Raw genomic sequence first — 22,975 nt, forward strand, 5'->3', positions numbered from 1 at the left:
AGGAAGTTAGTTGGTATAGTCCAAGTAAAGACAGAATGGTGAAATGAGAGGTGGTAGGTAGAAGAGTATGGCAGGAGACTGCACTGGGCTTCTGGCCAAGGGGACAGTTAACCATCAGCCCTGATTTATCATCCATGCATACATCTCACAAGGATTTCCAAAACTGTGGGAGAGGGGCAGGGCACATGGTTAGTGAAAGGTGGGAATGGGCTCAGATGACTGAAAATTTCTAGCAACTTGGAACACCTGAATTATATTAAGAAAAGACCCTCATATAAGCAGTTTACAATCTTGAAGATTATTGTGTTAAAAAAAAGCAAATAGCTTTTTATTGATGGATTAAAATGCCATAGATTGTTAGATATCTTAAACATTTCAGATACTTATCTTTTTGATAAATTATCAAAATATTTTGTTTGAAATTTTAATGAAGTACAGCAATATGACAATTATTTCAAAGAAATATGTATGGCATTTCCTAAAATTACTTGATTATATTGCCCCCTTTTTTGTTGGTGATATATTTTCTCTGTTACCGGGAGCCCACTTAGGTGAGGTGTTTGTGGATAGGATTAGCAAAGGAACACAGATGGAACAGAGCATCAGCAGAGGTTTGGAAGCTGGCAACAAACACAAGAAACAGAAAGCAGACTATCAGGAAGATGAGATATCCTACGCAAGATCAAGTCAGCCTAAAGAGAGTCAATGTCCTTAGCAATAATAGAGTTCAGTAAGTGATGTACAGCATAGGGATAGATGCACAAAGCAGGGTGAAGAAAATATGATTAATGAAGCAAGATACTATTTCAGATATCGAATATTTTTGGTAGTTCTTCTTGGGCAGGAGCCAGACCCAGTGAAACAGGTATAAACCTTGCCTATGGTTAAAAGCAGTTGCATTGAATTTTATTATAACGTTTACCACACCTTTTTGTAAAGAGACTTTGTAATGGGTTCTCCAATGCGGAACCTTTTAAAGTGCTTTTACCTGGTTGAGATGGAGTTTGTAGGGGTATTAGATCAATAGTCCTTTGTAAGCCAATCTTGATAACAGGAGTTCTAAATGCTCCCTCCACTATTTTATTACCTGCAGCTCTTGAATAGTCCTGAAATGCAGTATAGCCATGCAGATGACACTGGAGAGCAATGGATCTTGACTTTCCTTAGAGAACTTAATATAAAAGCATATTCTCAGACCCCAGATTTAGAGCGTCTGACCCACTAGTTCTACAGTGGGATGCAGGGTTCTGCAGTTTTGATGAGCTGCCTTTATGATTTTGAGGTATGGGGTTCAGGGTCTGTTCTGAGGAAACTGGCCTGAAATCTTTGTGGTGGCAAAAATATCCTTCCTACCTAGCTTGATACTATCAAGCAGGATACTTGTGTTATTTAAATCAAAGGAATTCAGATATATTAAGATTCCAGTCAGGTCAAGTATTTAGCAGCATTTCTCAGAAAGAAAATTATCCTTAATTTGGAGAATAAGATTAGATTAATTCAAGTCTTATGGAGGTTGAGTGCTGTTTTGACTAGAGGGAGGCAATGTCTAGAAGCGTGAGCTAAGGTCTTCATCCCAAATGAGCGCAAAAACAAGAACAACAGGAACAACAATAAATCAAAGACAGGTTTATTTAAATCTTGGCCTCCAGTCAATGTTGTTGTCATTGACACTCTAAGTGTTATGGTTCACACTTATTCAGTTGTTTCTAAAATATTTTATTCTGTCATTGCCAGTGTTCTTAATTTGTCAAATTATGTCTTTCTGGGTCATGGTTTCATCACCTTGGCACTCGTCAAACTTCATCTATTTATTGAAACTAAACTGATTTATTATTAAATTAATTCCATTTATCTCAGAGAAGCACAGTTGTAGCTTGTGAATGTGCAAGATTTGATATAATATTCATTAATATACTTCTATTTTATTAATTTAATTTTACATATAAAAAATATACCATCTGTGTCATTTTTCTACTTGATTGATATTAGCATGTTACTATTGTTAGTAGCATTTCAATGAGTTTAGCAGCCCTAAAAATGCCCAAAAGTCAGTAGGAAGTTCTTTGTGTGCTACAGCTTATAGCATACATTTATTTCACAATTAGTAGTCAGTAGCTTTGTAAATAAACCTATTTTGATAAATAAAACATATTTGTTGGTTACTTTGAAATATTAATATTTAAGAAATAAAAACTGTATCATTATAGCTTATCATGACACATATATTGTCTTTCATTTATCCATTTTCCAAGAAATAAATTACTTGAGATATCAACTTTATGGTAAGCAAAGGAGGCATCAGCTGTTTCAGACAACAGAAGCTTTGGTGTACTTTGAAAAAATGAATGTGCATTCAGAAGGTTTAGCAATAACCCTTTACAGATGATGAAAGTGTAAATCTAGAAATAGTTGCTGTTGACTATGGAATTAGAAACATTTACTTCTTGACTGATTAGATTTTAAAGGATGGACAAAATTTAAAGGTGTTCATTTATTGCTTTTAAATAACTTATAAAAATAATATTCTGAGATTTGATCTAAGCACCTGCTAATATATATAAGTAGTAACTGTGTCAGATGACACAAGAAAATGATATATCTATTAATTTATTTCTGATTTAGCAAGTTGCATATCTCAAGATACAATTCATAACTTTTTCCAGCAACAGAAAATATGCTTTTACTATATAATTTAAAGCCATTGTCTATTGTAAAAATTTAAACAAATTGGGAATTTGTTGAAATCGAATCGTTTCTGGACCAGAGAAAGCACTATGAATGGAGAATATATATAAATAATTAAAAAGTGTGTAAGAGAAAAAGCCAAGAATTCATTTGCATTTTTGAATAAAGCCAAAATTTTATTTAATTATACAGTAGTGGGCTTTAAACATATATTTTTAGTAAAGTCTGCCAGACTTTAGTAAAACTGCCAGAAGCTAAAGTAACATAGATAGCCCAATTATGGATTATATTTTATTAATATAATCAGAGATTTTATAAAATATAAAAAGCTTCCAAGGTTTGGATCAGAGACAAAGTTTTCAGTGCCTTTTATGCAGCCGGGTAAAAATGCACAATGATTCGAATCAGAGTAGGGCAAACTAGAGTCTTTCATCTTTATTTTTACTAGTTGACAAAACCACGGCTTTAGCTTCCATTATCTAAAATTGCCCTGACTTGATGTAGTGGAAAGAGAGTGGAAAATCTTTCTGGTAAGACACTCGTAGGGAAACATTTTACCTTGAATGATAAGATTTAAAAATACCTTTTAAGTCTATTTCCATCTTCTTATATCATCTAAGTTCATCAACATAGTAAAATATCAACATGTATACCTCATACTGTACTTTAGCTTACATGCTAGATACACATATGTAACCTCCTATAGTGAAAAGTAATCTAGATTATTATTTCATACATAGGTACTTAGTATGTGCTACTCCCATAATTCTTCATTTTTTTCTAGATTCCTTCAGTTTTACTTTCTGTTAGTCTACTAAAACTTAACTTCACATGAAACCATTCAGTTTTTGAGTTTCTATCCATATTGGAGAAATAGATCAAATAAAAATCTAAGTTCCAATTCCAGATAACTTTTTACAGTCTTTTTACTCCATATCTTTTTATAGTATGCTTTCACCTTGGCATGGACCAAAAACTTTGGTTTCTATCTATGTGAACTACAATGGAAATTCCAGGCAGATTTTAGTTTGGGGAAAAAAAAAAAAGTTGAAAATGTTGTTCTAGACAAAAAGCTTGTAAAAGGTGGATGGCTGCCTCTTGTAGTTTTTAGTTTACTTTTGAAACAGCTATAACAATCCATTCTGTTTGAAATGGGTCCTAGGACATATTCGCTGTATGACTGCCCTTCCTGAACCTGATATAGCTTAACAAGACGGGGAAGGTGGAGACCTACCTTTTACAGGTAGAATCTTGAGATTTTCTTCGACCATAATAATCCAGTAAAGCACAGAATTAGGTAATATCTTCTTCCAACTCTGATTGAGTGGAAACTTCTCCATATTATATAAGGTGCCATTTTGTAGTAACTTCATATATCTGACCTGATCCTTCTTTCTTCCCACCTGCCCAACACAAATCACTTAATTCATTTTGTTGGACAGCACTGAATGCAAACACATGGGGTGAGGAATGAGTAGGCTGGAGAACTACTCTGGTTCCACTGAAGCCCTCGGGGCAACAACCACTGGAAATCTGTAAACAGAGTTTGAATGGTCATCTTTCAGTATTGCTGAAGGGAAGATCTCAGAATGAGTGAGAAGTTCACTATGTATTCTCTAATCATCCACCAACTAGAACATTCTATTGTTGTAACCCCATACTAGAGAAAATAATGAATTTTATTCAGTACTGTTGGAATTTATAATTTCAGATTTCTTGGTCAATGACCTACATTATTTTAACACATAGAATACTATTTATCATTTTTATAAGTTTGAAAAAATGTGCAAATGAAAAAAGGAAAACTGTTACTGGCATGCAAGATAAAACAACTATCTTCTCTACACTCCTTAATGCAAAACCCAAGCCTGTCAAATGAAATTATTTAAAATAGACAATATCGTTCCTTTCCTCTTTCTTCTAGAGGGTGTTAATCCATTGGTCTTATTTAGGTTAATAGACTATCCAAATAGAATTTCTATTATTACTGATAAAGAACGGATATCATCGATAGGTAAATACCAATGGGTTACATATTTGTAAAGGCAAGTTTATTTAACTCTCTGAATTCAGTAGATAGTGGGATAGAAAACCTTAAATGTTCTCATTTTTTCCCCAGTGTTTTAACCATGCTGTACTGAGGGTTCTCTTCCCATCTTTTAATGATACCTTGCATAGATTCTATAATTTTCCAGTCACTTTAATTCTTAAGAGTCAGTCCAGTTTAATACTTTACTTTCATTTCATCCTAGGCCATGTTTCAACAGCACACCTGAGAAGGGGAGGCATGATTTCTTTTAGTGGCATATAATTTGTTCTAGACACTTCTCATTTTCTTCTCTTTAGGACCTGGCTCCTCTAGGATGCAGGAGAAAATGGCAAAAGGATGAGCACTCTCCACTTACCTTATGTTACTGCTGTTGTTCATTCTGTTGGTGTTCAGTGATTCTCTGGCTAACACTACCTGGATGTTGATTGCCTGTGTGGAGCTGGTATGGGCACATCCAATATCTCAGAGGATCTGTGAGCCCTTCCCACTGGACAGGTCCTTGACAAGGGAAGCTTGATTTGACTTCTTTCACTATCCCATTTTAGTGCTGTCTCAAGCAGTTCAGCAGCTTGTTTCTGGGATCTACTTACTAGTGAATACCTCTCTTGGATAGATTACCAGCAAAATGACTTGAATGTGGCTCTTTTCTCCTGATCCGAGAGACACTCTTAACATCCTTGTATGTCAGTTGGTGGAGTGCAAGCTGCTTTCTATAGCCCCTCTCTCTTCCCTCTGCCATCTCTTTCCATTTCTCTTTTCCTTACTCAGTTATGTATGGGAGAAATCTGAACATTTGTTGTCTAAGCAGATCTCTAAGTGAGAAACAAAATGCCAATCTCTCTTTCTTGGAGGAGCCTTCAAATGATAGGTGTTGTTTTTTTCAAATCTCCCCCGCACTTACAGTTGTCTTTGGGAGGGGGATTCTCCCTTCCCTCAGAAGTCCTCTCACTGTGCTGATTCAGAAAACCCTCTCTCTCCTTTCCAAGTGTTGATTCAGAAAGTCTTTTCTCTTCTTCCCAAGTGTTCTTCTTTTATATCCTGAGGATGGGGGAAGGGTAGGAGAATGGTCTATCCTGGAAGAGTGGACTCAAGACCTACAGGAGGGCCGTTATCTTCAGACTTACTGAGTCTTTGTCCACCATCTGTGAGCTTAGTCGCCAATTTCTGAGTAACAGGAAAGTCCCTATACACTATCCTCCTACACACTGATATTAGACTGAATGAGGAAAGTAGGGAGAAAACCTTATAAATTCTCAGCTAACTTTTTACAGTATAATAGCCAATGTTCTGTATCTTTTGTCTATCAGATATTTTACACATGTGAGGACTGCATAATTTGCAGTACAGCCATGATGCTATAAACACCAGTATACATTTGTAGAGAAATTATTAAGGTGACTAGAATAACTCAAATATAAATGTTACCTTTGATATATATATATGTATATTTGGTGTCATTATGCAACAATAACTATGGTTATATTAGTCCTAAATTTTCACTTTCTTCCCTTAAAGTACAATTAGCATTTTCTATTTGCATGTCCATTGGAAAGAGTATTATACTTGACATCAGAAAACCTGAGTTCAGATCTAGCCTCTTCTGGGTACCTGCATTGCTGTGTGACTTTGGGCAATTCCCTTACCTTCACTGGACTTCACTATTTAGTAGCTTATATGTAACACTTTGGGAGATTTCTGGATCTCTCACATTATGCCTAGTAGTAATCCTAGTTATTTAAAAAATGCTATTAAGTCAGTAATTTAATGTGCTTCCTCAATGTTTGCCTAATGTCACCTGATTTAACTATATCCCCAGTAGCCTGATATATTCCATAATGATTTGTTGCCTATAACTTTTACCCAATCCTGTTAAAGTAGATGTTTAGATGTTTTGATCTAATTATTTTGATTACTGCTATATAACAATTTAGAGATAGAGTGGTAAACATATCTTATAGGTAAACACCAGAGCCATAAAAAATGACTTCTAATATTATAAATAGTAGTTTATGTGAAACTGAGGGGCTTTGATTTTTGTGCATGATCTAAGTCTTCTTAAAATTATGATTGACATTGATGCGTCAGTCTTTCAGTTATTACTTGAGAAATGTAACATATTTCTTTAAAATATTTAGTTTCCTAATTTATTAATTGAATGGCTTAAAGATCATTAAATCTTTAAGCATGCACATGTGACCAAAGTGTAAGTGTATCTGCAAGTTGGTATTCATTTGAGAGAAATTCTTTTTGCTTAGTATGTTTCTCTTTCATTAATAACACATTTAGTTTATTATGTGTGTACATGAATAGAAAAGAGACCATTATTTTAAGCATTCTAGATGAGCCATATGTTCTATATAAGTCATAGTGCCCATAAAGAAATTTTCTTTAATAAAGAATATTTTCCTATTGTCATACGACATTTGAAATAGAGTTTTTCTCTCAAGGTACTTGGGTGTTGGATTTATATTGATAATCATTATTACTGTTATTTAGCCTAGATTATTTAGTTATAGCATTTGTTTACCATAGAGCAATAACCTTTCTTAAAAAAAATATGCCTTCATAAATTATCTTTTTTTTTAATGGTATGTTTGCGATTGATGGTATCTAGATTACTTGTAAAGTTTCTCTTTTGGGATAGCTTTCCTTTTGGAAATTTTAGCACTAAAAATATTGTCTTTTCAAAGACATCCTTTTCTTTGTGCCTTATTTTTTTGTTTGAATTTGTTTTCTCTGTAGAGATATAATAGTTTAGAAACAGTGATACTGAAGATTACCTTTTGTTCTGGTATATTTCAAAATATCCAGGGTTATTTATTTTGACTTCCGTATTCAATATAGAGTCCTAAGAGACACGTCTTAGATTTTCCATACTGAATATATGCATTTAAAATAAATGCATCCACAACATGTTTACAAAAATATAAAGGTATAATTTTTTTTTTTTTCTTTTAAGATCAGGAAAGCTTCCCATGGCTTGACAGATAAAGTGAACAGCCTAAAGACTATTGAAAATTCATGAAGTTTGTGCAGACCAAAATTTATTTTAAGTGTATGAATAAGAAACAATTTCCATTTCAGGTTCTTTTTGAACAGGCACAATACATAATTACAATTAGCTGATTGGCATCTATTCCTTCTAGTGATTCAAAATCATTATGCACTTTGTTGTACTGTCCGCTTTCAAAGTTCTTTGATTGCTAATTTTAAAGGATGATATTCATTTCAGAATGAGAAATCTTATATATTCAGAATCGGAAAGCAACAAATTGTATTCATTTTCAATTTTTTAGTTTAATAAAAACCAGAATAGATGTGAAGAGGGAAGAAAAAGAGGTTTAATAACTAAAATTGAAATTGTCTCTGATCTTGTGTTTATTCAGCCCATTTTAAGGAAAGTCTTTTATTTCTGTATGATTTTTTGCAATACATATTTCTTTTATTTCTGAGACTTCAGCCCTACAATAAGAGTGGTAAGAGAATGCTTTTTCTTTTACTTTACTTTTTTTTTTTTTGAGTTTTAGACAGGAAAATATACAGTTTTCTTTTTAAAAGCATTTTGTATTTAATTCAGAATTTGATATACCACTTCAGAAAGGTGTATTAAATACTTTATTTCAGCTTTGAGGTTTCATTTGCAAATCATCTTATTTAGGAATTTTAGGACTTTTAAGGCTTTTAGGACAAGTGGCAACCCAGTTTTTCTTTGTCTATATGTTTATACACGACATGGATTTTGTAAACAATTAGAATGCCATTCTTTTTTATTGAACAACGTAGATAGCAGTCATGTAAAAATTTAGTTGGTTTTAATTTACACTGCTAGTGGTTTGTGCCGTAGTCGGTCTGACACTATTTATTAGAAAACAAATATTTCCTTCCAGTAAACAAAATAGGAATTGGAACTGAACTAAATATTTTCAAAAACTAGCTCTGATAGACTGTACCTCCCACTTCTAAAATATTTTATATTTTTGTTCCAGAACCAAATAACAACTAAATCAATTGACTCTATTACTAGTTATGGGTCTGTTTTTGCTCATATTTTCAACAAACCGGATGCCCTTAGGTTTGTAACACATTTTATTTATCTGCTCTGTCATAAAATAAAACACTCACATTCATAGCTTTGAGGAATAGATGTGGTGATCGATCACTAAATGGAAAGCACAAAAAATGAGCAGCAGATGTTGCTTTTCTTATTTTGCTTTGTTTTACATATCACAAATTAAACTCATATAAAATGTTGTAGGAATATTGGACAGTACACATTCTCACTATTAGCTGAAACAAAACAAAACAAAAAACACCCTGCTGCCCAGTTCTTTTTAACTTATTAGCCACATGGCTAATTGTCTACTTCTTTTAATGCCTCCTCTCTCCAACATTGTCCTGTTAATAACGCTGTATGGGGTGCTTTCAGAGAAAGAGTTTATAGAATGGGTTTGGGGTGAGGGGGAAGTGAAGAAGAAGCGAAAGTCTGCTTTACTAGGCCAATGCTACCCCCACAAGAGCTTCAATAATTTGTATCTGAATCAAAGTTACTATTGGTCTATTTATTTAAAATATCTAAATGAATAAATAATAATAATAATAATAATAATAATAATAATAATAATAAAAAGCTTGACATAAATACCTTTAATATTTCTTTTCATTTAGAAAGGAAATGTCCTAATCATTCGGAATTAAGGATTTAAAAATTGCAAGAGCTTTATTACTTAAACCACACAGAGTATTAAATCATAGGCTTGTTTGAGGCAGGCCATGATGGCCATTATACGGGGAAAACTTTTAGCACATATTTCTTACCTAGTGTCAGTTTTAATGTAATAAATGTCCTGAAGATTTATCTGGTCAATTAAAATATTTGGCTTATTATGAGAAGTCCAGACTTGAATATTATATTTTACATTTTTGCTGTGGATTTTTCTAATAATATACTATAAAGACTCTATGGGTCTAAAAATCTTATTTCTATGATAATCATATTCTATAACCCTTACCTTCTATTTTATATTCCTACTAAGCTGTTACACGTATCACTGTTATATCTAAGTCAGGGAAATAAATTAAACTTTCACAGGAGAAAAATGAAAGACTAGCATGTTTCTTCAGTCCGTATTTCCACTATGCGAATCACATTTTGCAAATTGGATATTAGATAACTTTTATAGGTAATGTAATTATTTGCTTGTATACTGTAGGTACTATTTAAAAGAAAGCTCACAAAATACTGTTTATCACAATATCTACAATTATATATATTTAAGAAATCAAAATGTAAATCTTTATCTCAGTGCTTTCTTTTTTTACTCATGCAGCTCACAGTTTTTTCTTCTTCCCATCATCTAGTGCAAGCAAATACTTGAGTGCTTCATTACATGGATCATTTGTGCTTCCTAGATAACCAGAAGGTGTAACTCTTGTGTTGATCAATTATAGGAGACTTCCCCTGAGGCCCTAGAAAAAGAATTCTTGAAAGAAATTCTTATCTGCTTTGCCTGACTCCCTTTGATGACTGATAACACATCTAAAGGCTAATGTGTGTTAGAAGCTGACATACATTTAGGGAAGGTGTATTGCACCCTAGAGATCTGATGCTTTCTTTCACTGTCTAGAATTCTATCATTCTCTTTTTTCTAGTGAGTTAAAAAAAGGTCAATTTGATAAGCAAACACATAATTGAATGATTGTTTTTTTACATCACAAATATATTTAAGTCCATCAAAATGATATATAAAAATTGTATGTGAAATGTGTTATAAAGAATGTAGTTAAGAGGACTTATTTTGGCTAAGAAAACAGTTTATAGTAGACTCTGAACTTCAATAACTTTAAAAGTTGGGTCAGATTTAAGAAATGTATAAATTATAAAGAACTATTTCATCACTTTAATGTCTCTTTTTTAATGAGAACTTTTATTTCTATTTTTGGTTTGTTTTGTTTCTGTTAGATTTTGTGTTGTGCTTTTTGACGAGTTTAAGGCATACTCCAATTCTTTTCTCTTCCCATATTCAAAGGAAGGAAAGAGTGGCATAAAGTATTCAGTAACCTATTGATGGATGATACTATTGGTAGATAGGAAATATCTTAATGACGTAAAATTTATACAGCTTTAGAATTTAAATCTAAAAAGGCTGTATTTGCTTTGATGAGTGGATCAGAAGAAGAAGATATAAAGGGATGAAAATCATTAATACTTACACAAATAGACTAAAATTTTATAACGTGTAGAGATTAAAAGAGTGGTTACATATTAGAGGAGTATATAAATGATAAATGCTTTCAGTTGCAGAGTGGAAAATATAGAAAAGAATCAGGACGATACCTCATGATTTGATCTGCTTAATCTGAGAAGATTTTGTGGAAAGATAAAATAGATATAGCATGTCAAAACTATGAAAAATATTAAGAAGGTTGTGCCATATTTTTCTTTAATTCAGAAAATACACAACTAATTTTAGAAATATTATATGATTAATTTAGAAGGTAATTGTTAATGGATTCAGCTATTCTGTATTCTTTAGTGCAGTTAGATTCAACTACTAGAGAATGTGTTTTTACAGTTATACTATCGTCCATCTTTTATTTGAAATATTCCACTGTTACAGAATTATTTCTTCCTTCCCCCTCAATATTCTGATATTTTTATTCTTATTTTTAGTAATTGGGAGAGATAAGAAGTGGAGAAATGCAAATATTCTCAAGAGAGTTAATTAGGTCTTTAAGGAGAGTCAACTGGTAGGAATCTTTCAACTGGACAACTAGCTGAGAACAAGTTGATAGATGATATTTTGTAGTAATGCAGGGAAAGTCTCTGGAGTCCACTGAGATTTAGTTTGTTTCCTAATTTTACTATCTTAATTTTTTTAATTTATAAGATATAAGTGATTATAGTATCTATTTTGTAGAACTATTAGGAGGATTCCAGAAGATTAGACATATAGAGAGTTTGGTACTTGGAAAGGATTCACTGAATCTTACCTGTATGTTAACTATGGTAGGGGATAGAAGAGATAAAATTTTGGAGTGGTCATTCTTAAAATATTCCTTGCATTTCTCATAATAATGTTTAATTTTTTAATGTTCATTTTGATCATCTATAAAAAAATTATTCTTCCTCACCTGGTTAACTGCAGACCTGACCAGGTGTTAAACGTGTATTACTACATTTACACCATATTCAAACGAAGTGATGTTAAGCCAAGGCACTATGTTTTTACAATGGTCCCTAAGATTAGGAGTCTGTGAAAATATATGTTCTTTAAAGGAGGTAGACACAGTTTTTAAGTATGAGACATACCTTGAGGTTGTGGAATACATCCCTAAGAGGGCAGTTTAGGGTGGTATGATCAGAGCAATGGTTAGGTATCAGTTATTAGGCTCTGGATTAATACAAGGGCAATAGTAGGTTGATATTAGGGAGAAAAGTGGCAAGAACATGGCAAGAATGGTGAGGGCTACTGAAAGGCAAATGTTTCATATTTCAAAATTTACCCACACTGACCTTTCAGATCTTAGCCAACAGACAATTCATCAAATTATGTTTCTCATTCATTATGATCTCCCTCCCTCTGTTGCTGTTGTTTGATTGGGTGACTAATGAAGAAACATGGAACTCAGGGCAGGATTCGAGCATGTTGGCTACTTTTCAGTCCATTCCATTGGCAAGATGTGGACCTTGACCATATGGTGAAGCTGGGCACTTATACTTTTTCTAGTGGTTTATTCATATGTGCCTCCTGCAAGAAATTAACGCTGTTCACACTTGTTTAGCCTTAATAAAAATCTTTTTAGCTGAAGCACAGGGATAAGGTCACCATCTGCCACATGAAATGCCAATATTAAATGAGCAACAGGAGGAAGGCGTCTTTTATTCTTAGAGACTTTTAGAAAGAACTTCAAATAGGTTAAACACTAATTGATTTTCCTCTTCACCAGTTTAGGCTATAATTTACATTTTATATTGTCAGTTGCATTGTAATAGCTGTGGAATCTATCAGTGTGTATCATTCTTGCCATTACTAGAAATGGCACTACAGGTAGATTTTAAAAATATGAATGTCTCCAAAATCAAACATATACTGTCTGTGCCAGATACTACTTGAAACTTAAACTAAGGCAGCCCAGTAGGCATCTTTGATTTTTTTTTATGACAGGGCTTAGGTAGATTATGGACTATGAACTATTTTATTAAAAAGTACATTTTTAAATGGAGGTATGTAGTGTGAATGGATTTTTGGCTTCTTGAAAATTAATAGGTACTTCAAAAATCTGCTTCTATCACAAGAATTTAATTGTGAGAGGATAGCTAAAATATTTAAATGACATTTGTTGTTATATCTTTGTATCCTGTATATTATAATGAATGTTTTCTTTGTTCAATACGTTTTGTAAACAGATCACAATGATGAATAATTAAATATGGCTTTAAAATCACAATATTGAGATTTAAAAAAAATGCATTATATGCAAAGGAATAAACTTGTTCTTTTATTCATGTTTTGTAACATCTACTATAAAAGGTAGCATTAAAAATTGAAGCCTGAGTCTAATATTAATGAATATAACATCCATTTTGCCTCATTTCATCACTTTTACCTTGTTTGGTCATATTTAGCCTTCCGTATATTATTTGTAGCATTGTACCTTTCATTTTCAAACGTATGTTGGCATTTTTATTGTAATAGATTATACCATTCATAACTACAAAATTAACAGATGTTTTCAATTGAGGAAAAAACTGAGACACAACGGATATGTGAATAACGAACAAACTAAAAGAATGTGTAATCATGAACCAGAAAGTTGATAGTAACTTGTCCTCATTTTATTTTGGTTTTAAAAATTTTGGTTTTAAAATACACAATAACACAAATTAGAGAGAAAATGTCTAGACAGATCTAAGCTCTAATTCCTATTGCTGTGGCCACTAATCTCATTTCTTTGACCTTATTTTTCTCTGTGACCTTTACTTCTTAACTGTCATACCACTTATTCTAATTTTATTAGGAATGATCATGAGGCTGTTCCAAAGGTGCTGTAAGCAATATTTGTTAGAAGTATTCCATTCTCAGTGAGGGATATTATTTTTTTCTTATATTTTGAGATTTATATGACCAGCATAGTTGAAAAACCAGCCCAGTTATTTATCATCACGGCTATTTACCATGTGTGTTTGTTCAGAGGCCAGCATGCAGATTAGGAGGCAAAATATTTGAAGTCTACAAAACAATGAGTTGATTTTAAAAATTAATTTAAAAAATTAATGCTAGTATTTTTGAGTTTTCTAAATTCTCTTACTGAGGATTTAGCTAACTTTAACTCTTTTCTAGCTAACTTTAACTTTAGCTAACTTTAACTCTTTTCTTGCCTGTTAGAAAAATGAATAAGTTATTAACATGGATATGTAAGTTACCTATTTAGGCTTTGTTATTGGTGATTTGCACACACCAATGACAAATGTCAACACTTAGATGTCTTGATCTTTCGGATTATTTTATTATGGCAGTATCTTTAATTGTATATTCTGAAGATTTTTATTTCAAAATATCAAATTTGAGAGGCAAAATCATATTGTATTTAATAGGTTAAAAGGTGAGACATGCCACATCTCAAAAACTCATAAAGCAACACAGATATCAGCAGAATATCCAAGGAACATTGGATATTCTCCCCTACAATGCTCCAGGCAGGTCCAATCCTCTCTCCACAGGTTCTGAAAATTTACAAAGGCTTGTAGTAGGTGGGAAAGGTTGCATGCTCAAGGTTATCCCACAGAAGGATTTTTGCTTATTCTGGAGAAGTTTCTGTTCTGCAAAGCATCAACTCACAGGGGAAACCAAGCCTCTTTATTAGTGACCAGAAACCAACCATTTAAACCAAATATTCTCAAGAGCAAAAAACTTCGTTGATGATTTTAGGAGATCATTGGTGGGGGAAGGTAATAGCACATTAATGCAAATGACTTTAAATTGGAACTTAAGTCAAACTTGCTATTAATATATCTCTCATGAATTCTATTTGGTCTCAACTTCATAGCATTCCACTGGTTCCCCTTTCCTCTTTCTGTCTAATCATCCTATATAATTTTCTCTTTTACCAAGAGGAAAACAAATCCCATTTTCCTATTTCCTAGAAAGCCTCACTGTTGCTTTGTTGCTTTGGCTTCTACCTTTGCCTAAGATTTTCTTTCTACTTGGTAAGGCATTTTCTCAGACAAAGAAAATTTCCTTTCTAATGGAAATTATTGTGCCAGCGGTTAAGATAGCATGCTATTTATTTATTTGTTTTTACTTTATCATTAATAACTTTCATTGCAGATTGCCAACTCGATCATACTAGATGGTTAAAAAAAAAAATGGGATTAATGCGAAGTGCCCTGTTCAGTGGCTTCTACATTTGCTTTTCTCTCAGTCACTTTGTTGGTCTTAGAAACATTAGCCTATTAAGAAGAAGTAGAAGTTTTCTGTAATTACAGACATTGATAAAGAAATATAGAATCAATTATTGAGAACTTGAAAGCAGTTAAAAGCTTGAGTATGATGTAATTATGTCATGTAAGAAAAATGGACTATGAATAGTATATTGACAAAACAGGAATAACATAGACAAACAGAAAATGATTCTCTATGAAAATATATTTTGGAAATCAGAAGACAAGCCTATTTTTAAACCCAAGGATAATTTCGATGTCAAAATAATTCTGCACCTAATTCATTTTACTCTAAAGTTCATGTAATTTAAAAATAAACTTAATGACATGTTAATTTTCTTTAATGTAACAGGAAATATATCGTTCTTATATTTTCCATGGACTCTCTTTAGTTGGGGCTAGAAGCTAATAGAATAATTATTGAAATGTTGTTTTTTTGAAAGGGTGCGTATGGGCTGTTTTTGGTGTTTGGAATGAATACAGAAGACTAATTTAGTTATGTTGGCCAATCAGTACGCTCTGTGCAGATCTCAGAGGAATTTTTATATTTTGCTATAATTAGACTCATAATTATCAGTTAACAATTAATTAGTTTTCATCCTACCTGTGGAAGCTTGGAACGTATCCTTGGAGATAATGAGATATGTCCCTAGCTATTGGTAGAACTATTCTTTAGCAGGCATAACTTACAAGAAGATAACATTCATAAAACAGTGCTTTGTTATAATTTATTTATAAATTATTTACTATTCACTTAAAGTTTAGTTATTTATACCAATTAGTAAGACAATCACAAATTATTTTTGAGTATTAGATACATAATATTTTCAGGTAAATGCAATTTTATTTCTTTGAATTAAAGTGACCAAGATTAATCTAAAAATTGTTTCTAAGACATTTTGTCATATAGTATTTGGTTTTGAATCTAGTCCATGAATGAGTGTAAACATGTTATTGATTATTATGTACACTAGTGAAGCCAAAGTACTAATTTTTATTCCACTCAGTAAGTTAAACTTTCTCCTTCAGGTTTTTTCATGTAACAAACAGTTATTGAGCACCCACTATTGGCAGGCCTGTACTTACACTGGAAAAAATAAAATGAATTGTGCTCCTTTTTCTCGATAGATTTCCTAACTTTATTAACAGTCAAGACAGGGATGGTCAGTCATACATCTCTGATTGGAATATGCTTCCCTGAGTGAAATGAGGTGCAAAACATGAAGATACACAACAGACTAGGCAGTACAGGATTCCCAAAGCAGCTGATGCCAGCTAAAAACTATGTGTTATTGTGAGTGGGATGAGAGGAAAAGGCATTTTCATTCAGACAAATCATTTTCACCAAAGGCCTAGGTATAGGACACAGACCTCTATTTTCAGAGCACATGAAGTAATTTAATATGCTTACAGAAAAAGATATATGTGAGGCCAGAGCTTAAGATGAGATTACAGAGATAAGCAGGAATGAGATCAGGAAAGGCTTTATGATTTAACTTAAGGACTGCGAATGACAGTATAAAAGTTATGGACAATTTTTGAAAGATTTTGAGCAAAGGAATGGCATCAAATTTGTATTTTAAGGAAGATCACTCTGCAAGCAATGAGAATGTGAAATGTGTGTCTGTGAGTGAGGCTAGGCGGGTTTAGGTAGATTTGAAATACAAAAACAAAGTGAGAGACATATTAAGAGACTATTAGAATAAACCAGATAAGAAATAAGAGACCTGGACTAAGGTAGTGGGAATGGGAATGGAGAAGTGAGTAATAGGAGGGTTGACTCAGTATGACTTAGGGACCAAGTAGGAGTGAGAAGTGATGAGAAAACAGAACTTTAAAATTATCTCCTTCTATGGCCATGCTACCCTGAACAAGCCCGATCCTGTCTGATCTTGGAAGCTAAGCAGGGTCGGACCTGGTTAGTACTTGGATGGGAGGCCACCTAGGAAGACCAGGTGCTGTAGGCATAAAAAAAAAATAAAATAAAAAATAAGGAATTGTAAGCTGACAAAGTCCTTGCAATCTGTGAGGTCAATCAAGGGTTGCCTCTCGCCCCCCACCCCGCCCCAAATCATCTCCTTCGTTATCTGTAACTGATATGAAGCTATTTTTCAATGTCCATGGAAGAATGTTTTTGCTTGTTATTTTAACAAATTATACAATGCGAGACCAATAATAATTTTGTAATTGGTAGTTTTAATGAACAATTATTAGCACCTGATGTTTAATTTCTTGTATATTAACTGTGTAATATAAAGATGTAAAAATAGGATCACAAATGCATCATAGTTGTCTTACATTATTTTTTTATTCATATCTTTCAAAAGCAGTAGTCATGACTTTTAAATTACATTTTTTTTTTTTTTTTGATCTTAAAATGTTGCAGAGTTTATAGTGGGCATTCAGTTTTTTTAAATAGAATTCTACTTTCTGATACCTGTCCTCCACAGGGTTTTATTGTGACAAAGGTCATGTTGAGAAAAGGGCAATGTCATAATTTAACAGTGATTTTTACTATCAAAGTACATTTATTAAACAAGCAGCTTCTACTCTTTCAGATCTGCAGTATGATTAGTAGTAGGTGCAAAAATGCCACTTCTGACCCTCTTGAGTTTATATAAGTCTAAATGTTTTCCTGAACCACATTATTGCTTATCCAGATATGTCTTCTAAGCAGAATGTCACTTTTAAATAATCACCTTTAAAAATCAATATAATTAGTATAATTTGTATGACTGTTTCTTCTACTATTTCCTTGTGTTAATTTTGTTGGTCTACTTCCTCTCTCTCCTCAACCAAAGAGTTATTTAAAATAGGGAATGAATATGGACATTTTGCCAACACGTTATTTAGATTATAATGAGAGATACTGGGCAGCTATTTAGAATGTTTTGTAGACTTTTTCAAGTAAAGAGAAATATGTCAGCATTGGCTTATAACCTGCGTTTAATTTGTTTATTTTTTTTATAAATTTGCAGTCAACCTTATTTTCATTTACACCAGATAGCCTGTGAGTTTACTGATTCCAAAAGACAACAAAGAATAAAATGAGAATTTTAGCAGAGTAGATATTAGTCCCAGTTGCTTGGCTCTTTTGATAGCACATATGAATTATTCAGCATCCATATTTAATAGCATATGTTATACTCCTTAATACATCTATAACCATTCACTTCCAGAGGGGAAACTACCCTGCTGCTTGTGGTTTATTTATTTCATTTTTCAATGAAAGCTGAAGAGAACATTGAATATTTCCCCAAAGACCCACTATAGACTGAATATTACTACTTTAGCATATTATCCTCCATTGTATTTTCTGAAATGATTTCCTTGGGAATCCTATCAGATTTTTAAAATAATTTTAAATACATTCTATTTTGAAAGTCTGCTGATTCTTACACTGTAGTGCTGTGACATTTAAAAATATATGTACATATGTATATATAAATATATAGGACATAAGTTGATATTTATGATATGAAGAAATGATATCTGGTTAGATACTGTTAAGATGATATTCAATCAATTGTCTCAAAGGGGCAGTGAAAGTCTCAATAATAATTATAATTATTATTATTTTTATTATTGGCATTTTTCTCAGACATCAAAGAAGTCTGAAGTAAAATGTATTTAACCTAAAAAAATGTGCTGCTGGTTTTTCTGAACTATTTCTTTTATATTTCAATGCTTAAATAGATTATACATTTTTAAACAAGTGAGAAATTATAGGTACAGAATTTATGAGTTCAAAATGCTTCTATTATTGACAAATAACTTAATTACTGGAAACATCACTTTATTGGTATATCTTACAGACAGCAGACTGCTGCTGTCTTGCAGTAATCAGGCTGCAGGAGCATGTCATGATTCAATTGAAACACATTTTTTCTATCAGGAAAACTAAATAGCATCAAATATCTTTGACTTTACATAGTGTGATGACAACAGCCTTGACTAAACACAGATCATTTGCTTCAACAAAAAGAATAGGTCTAACTGTCTGTATACTAAATCCTTTATCCTACTACAAATTATGTAAACTACTTATAGTTTTAGAGTCATATATTTTGAAGGTACCTTAACAATGAGATAATTCAACTTCATCATTTTATAGATGAGAACATTCAAGATCATTGGTGGATAAATGATTTTTCTGTGATCAATGGCTGGTTAGTGGCTGAGTAGGGATATAATGCAAGATGCCTGATTCCAGTCTAGTATTCTTTTTGTATTGCCTTATATTACTTATTTTTAATAAATTATTTTTAATAAATTAATTTGAACAAACAGTATTTCTTCTTTTACCTTTCAAACATAAATATTTTCTTTTTGTGGGAATTCTGTGTCACTTTAAAAAACTAAATCATTAGGTACAAAATACACAAGACATTTTTGAGGAACTTGCTTTGTGACATTTATATGAAATACGATGATAACCTTTTATGTTAATCACTTTGTTTCACTCAATTTTAAAAAGTAATTCTTATGGAATTTAGAGAAGGATTTGCACCATAAATATCAGTAGATTTGACTATAACAGTCAGGGAGACTTTACAGGGATATGGGCAATTATATTGAAATATACTTAGATGATTAAACATGAATATAAAATGAAAGTCTTTAATGTGAATATTTGTTTTAGAAAAATAACACAATTACCGCTACATTTCTGCATAATAGGCAAAGAAAAGCTATAGTTCTTTTGAACTATGTTATGTGATCCAAAGGAGCTTTATATTTTTACTTTATGCTGCCACTTTCTCGGTAGAAAATGTGATTAGAAATGTAATTTTGTATTTAGTAAAATCGCTTTACTTTTGGGAGGGGGCTGGTGATATGTGTCTAAAGCATCATTGCATGAAATCCATACATTTCTTATTATGATTTTTAGTTATGCACTTTTATGATTATATGAAACTCAGTCTATCAGACTTTAGTAATGAAATTGGTGACTATTAGTGGGCTTTATATTGTATCAAGGTTTTCCCAGTAAGAGATGTTGCTGGCCTAGTTTTTAGTCTTCTCCCTAGAATTTTTAAACAGGTAAAATTTAGGTAAAATTAAAAAAAAAATAGTTTTGAAGTGGAGGAAAAAGTGATGTCACCCAGGGAAATTTTCACTTTAAGTGGGTATGGGGTAAAGAAGTCTGTGGATCAGAGTGACTGAGTATTTATGAGGCTGGCTTCCTTGTGGGGTGTCCAAAGGATTACTGTTGGATCAGCATGATGTAAATGCAATTTGGAGAAGTAGCATGTAAGCAAACAGTTTATGGATACCCTATTAATGGGTTTTCACTCCAAGCTACAGAGGAGACATTTAAGCAAGGAACTGCCATGAGGTGGACTGGCCAGAATATACTTTTGAATTTACTTTACTTTAAGCATTGGAGCCACCTTGACCCACTCTTTGGTGGGTGAAGGAAGACCAGATTGAGAAAGAACCTCAATGATCTACTACCTTGGCTTGTACTTTTGTTTACTGAACCTAAAAGTAGGCTTCAAAAATTCATTCCATCAGATCTATTTCCACATTTCGACAGTAGTAAATTAGAACTCCCTCTGGTAGATAATGCAACAATCAAGGAGAATAGGAGCCATAGTTTACATTTAGGTAATCTACTTTTAAATCTTGCACATAAGATTCTCTGTAATAATTGTGAGGAGTTTTAATTTGTGGATGCCTCTCAGTGACCAGGTATATGAAATACCACAGAATCCTGAGAAGGAAGCAGTTATGTGGAATGAGAATAAGTCTTAATATTTTGTCTAGATATTTGGTGATAGTGCACTAGACTTTGAAATCAGGCACCCTGGCCAGCATTATTGAGGCAGAAAGTTTGTCTTTGACTTACTCCATCTCCTTTCTTCAGACATTTTTATAGATGAGAGAGAATTTGGGGGGAAGAAGGGCTGGTACTGCTCCTCAATTCATGCTACACAGAGAACTACTTACTCTTCCTCTGTGTAATATTAATATATTACTACAATAATAATGTAGCAGTGTTTAATGTTTAATAATGGTTTAGTCCAAATAGGATTAAAATACCCAGATCACTTTTGATATGAACCAGGAAAAGAGCCAGAGTATATTTCATGGAAGTGAACACTGGTCTAAAAGTTTGAAGACACTGACTATTCTAGAAGTGACTCTGCTTTTGATCAACCTTACAAACATGCAGAAGTCCCCATTTCTCTGAAGCTTCAGTTCTTCATTATAAACTGAAGGTAAAAATATCAGTCCTGCCACGACCATAGCATTATTAGAAAGATAAAAGGAGATGGTGCATGTGAATGGAAATCGTAATTATTTTTCACTTGTATGGAAACACTGTTTTATAATCTTTTGATGAAGAGCTTTGCCAGCCATCTTGTAAGATATAAAAATCATCAGCATGTACAATGCGACTTACATAGTTATAGACGTAATGTGACTTATAGTACAATGTCATATAACTTACACATACAGCCTCTCTGTTGTTTTGCATAATTCATTTGTTCGCTCAACAAATATTTATTAACACTCTGTAATTATATGATGCTTTAGGTGCTAGGGATACAGCATTACCTAAAAAAGACAGAAATCTTTTCTTTCATGCAACTTGCCTTGCAGTACAGGAATAACAAAATTAGGGAGAATTTTTTTCAGAGTTATGTAGGAGATGGCACATTAACATTGAATAAATGTTATCTTTTTATTTCATTAGTAGGAAAAAACACTATCTATTAAGAACAAAATTTGTATTTTTATCTTTTAATTACCAAGAAATATGTACACACTCTAACCTCCCAGAAGTTAAAAAATACAAACTATAATCCTTTCGATTTTTGATTGAAATGGATGTCAATTATAAAGGCATAAGGTCTACTGTTTTCCCCTCTTTCTATTTAGACTATAATTGAAAACTTAATATAAAGAAGCTCTAAATAGATATGAGTTTTAAAATATTTTAGGGATCATTAGTGCTTCTAATACTATTTTTTAATATCTTCTCCTCCTTATAATTATTCTGCCCTGTATTTAAACAGAGTCTTCTGATTTAATTGTTATTGAAGAATGCAAAGAGTGTTTATGATAGGCTTAAAAGTTCCCTCCAATAGTAGCAGTATAACTTCCATAGTCTAAGAGCCTCAGAGCTAATGAAATCTGTGGACAGGCCATGTGGGTAGAGGATGTGAAAAAAGTCATGGGTTGTGATTTTTAGAAAGCTTTTGGTTTCATTCCATGGTAAAATATTTTTATCAACAGAAGAAAACTGCTATTGGTTATAGTGTAAACAACTTGTTAAATGTTCACACATAGCTGATAGAGGTGGTTTTGGTGTGAGATTAATCTGAGAGATTGTTGTGAGAATTATCCTTTTCACTTGGGGGCTTGTTTCAGTTAATATAGTTGTTGTTGGATAGCTATCAGTTTTTGGGGAACCTTGGTTCTAATTTTGGTTTTACCATATGTGACTTGGAAGCTACTTTTCTACTCTGGGTTCACCTTTCCTCATCTGAAATAAAGTGATCAAACCAAATGTCTAAATTTCTTTGTTTGGGATCTTACATTCACACATGTAAACATTTTTTTTGTTTTCATTGACACTTTTGCTTAATTTTCAAAATGATTTTCTTGATATTGAACTTCTGATAATAGGTGGGTTTACCTTTTCTCTCCTACAGGGCATAGATTTATATGTATAGAAAATATGTAAATATAATTGTTGGAGTTTTCTTTATATTACTGAAAGTTAGAGGAAGAACTGGTAAGCTATAGAAAAGAAGCTAAATAGTATTTCAGGAGGTGATTATTTTTTT

General features: G+C 32.5%; 1 protein-coding gene and 1 pseudogene across 1 annotated transcript in view; both read left to right on the forward strand.

Moving 5' to 3' along the window:
* The window catches only part of GRIK2 (glutamate ionotropic receptor kainate type subunit 2), a 561,852-nt gene that overhangs the window by 64,996 nt on the left and 473,881 nt on the right, over nucleotides 1–22,975 (forward strand). The window lies entirely within an intron of this gene.
* On the forward strand, nucleotides 17,025–17,143 carry LOC120609547 (uncharacterized; annotated as a pseudogene).

The sequence above is a fragment of the Pteropus medius genome, unplaced genomic scaffold (genome assembly GCF_902729225.1).
Source record: "Pteropus medius unplaced genomic scaffold, Ma_sr-lr_union100, whole genome shotgun sequence".
Classification (NCBI taxonomy): Eukaryota; Metazoa; Chordata; class Mammalia; order Chiroptera; family Pteropodidae; genus Pteropus; species Pteropus medius.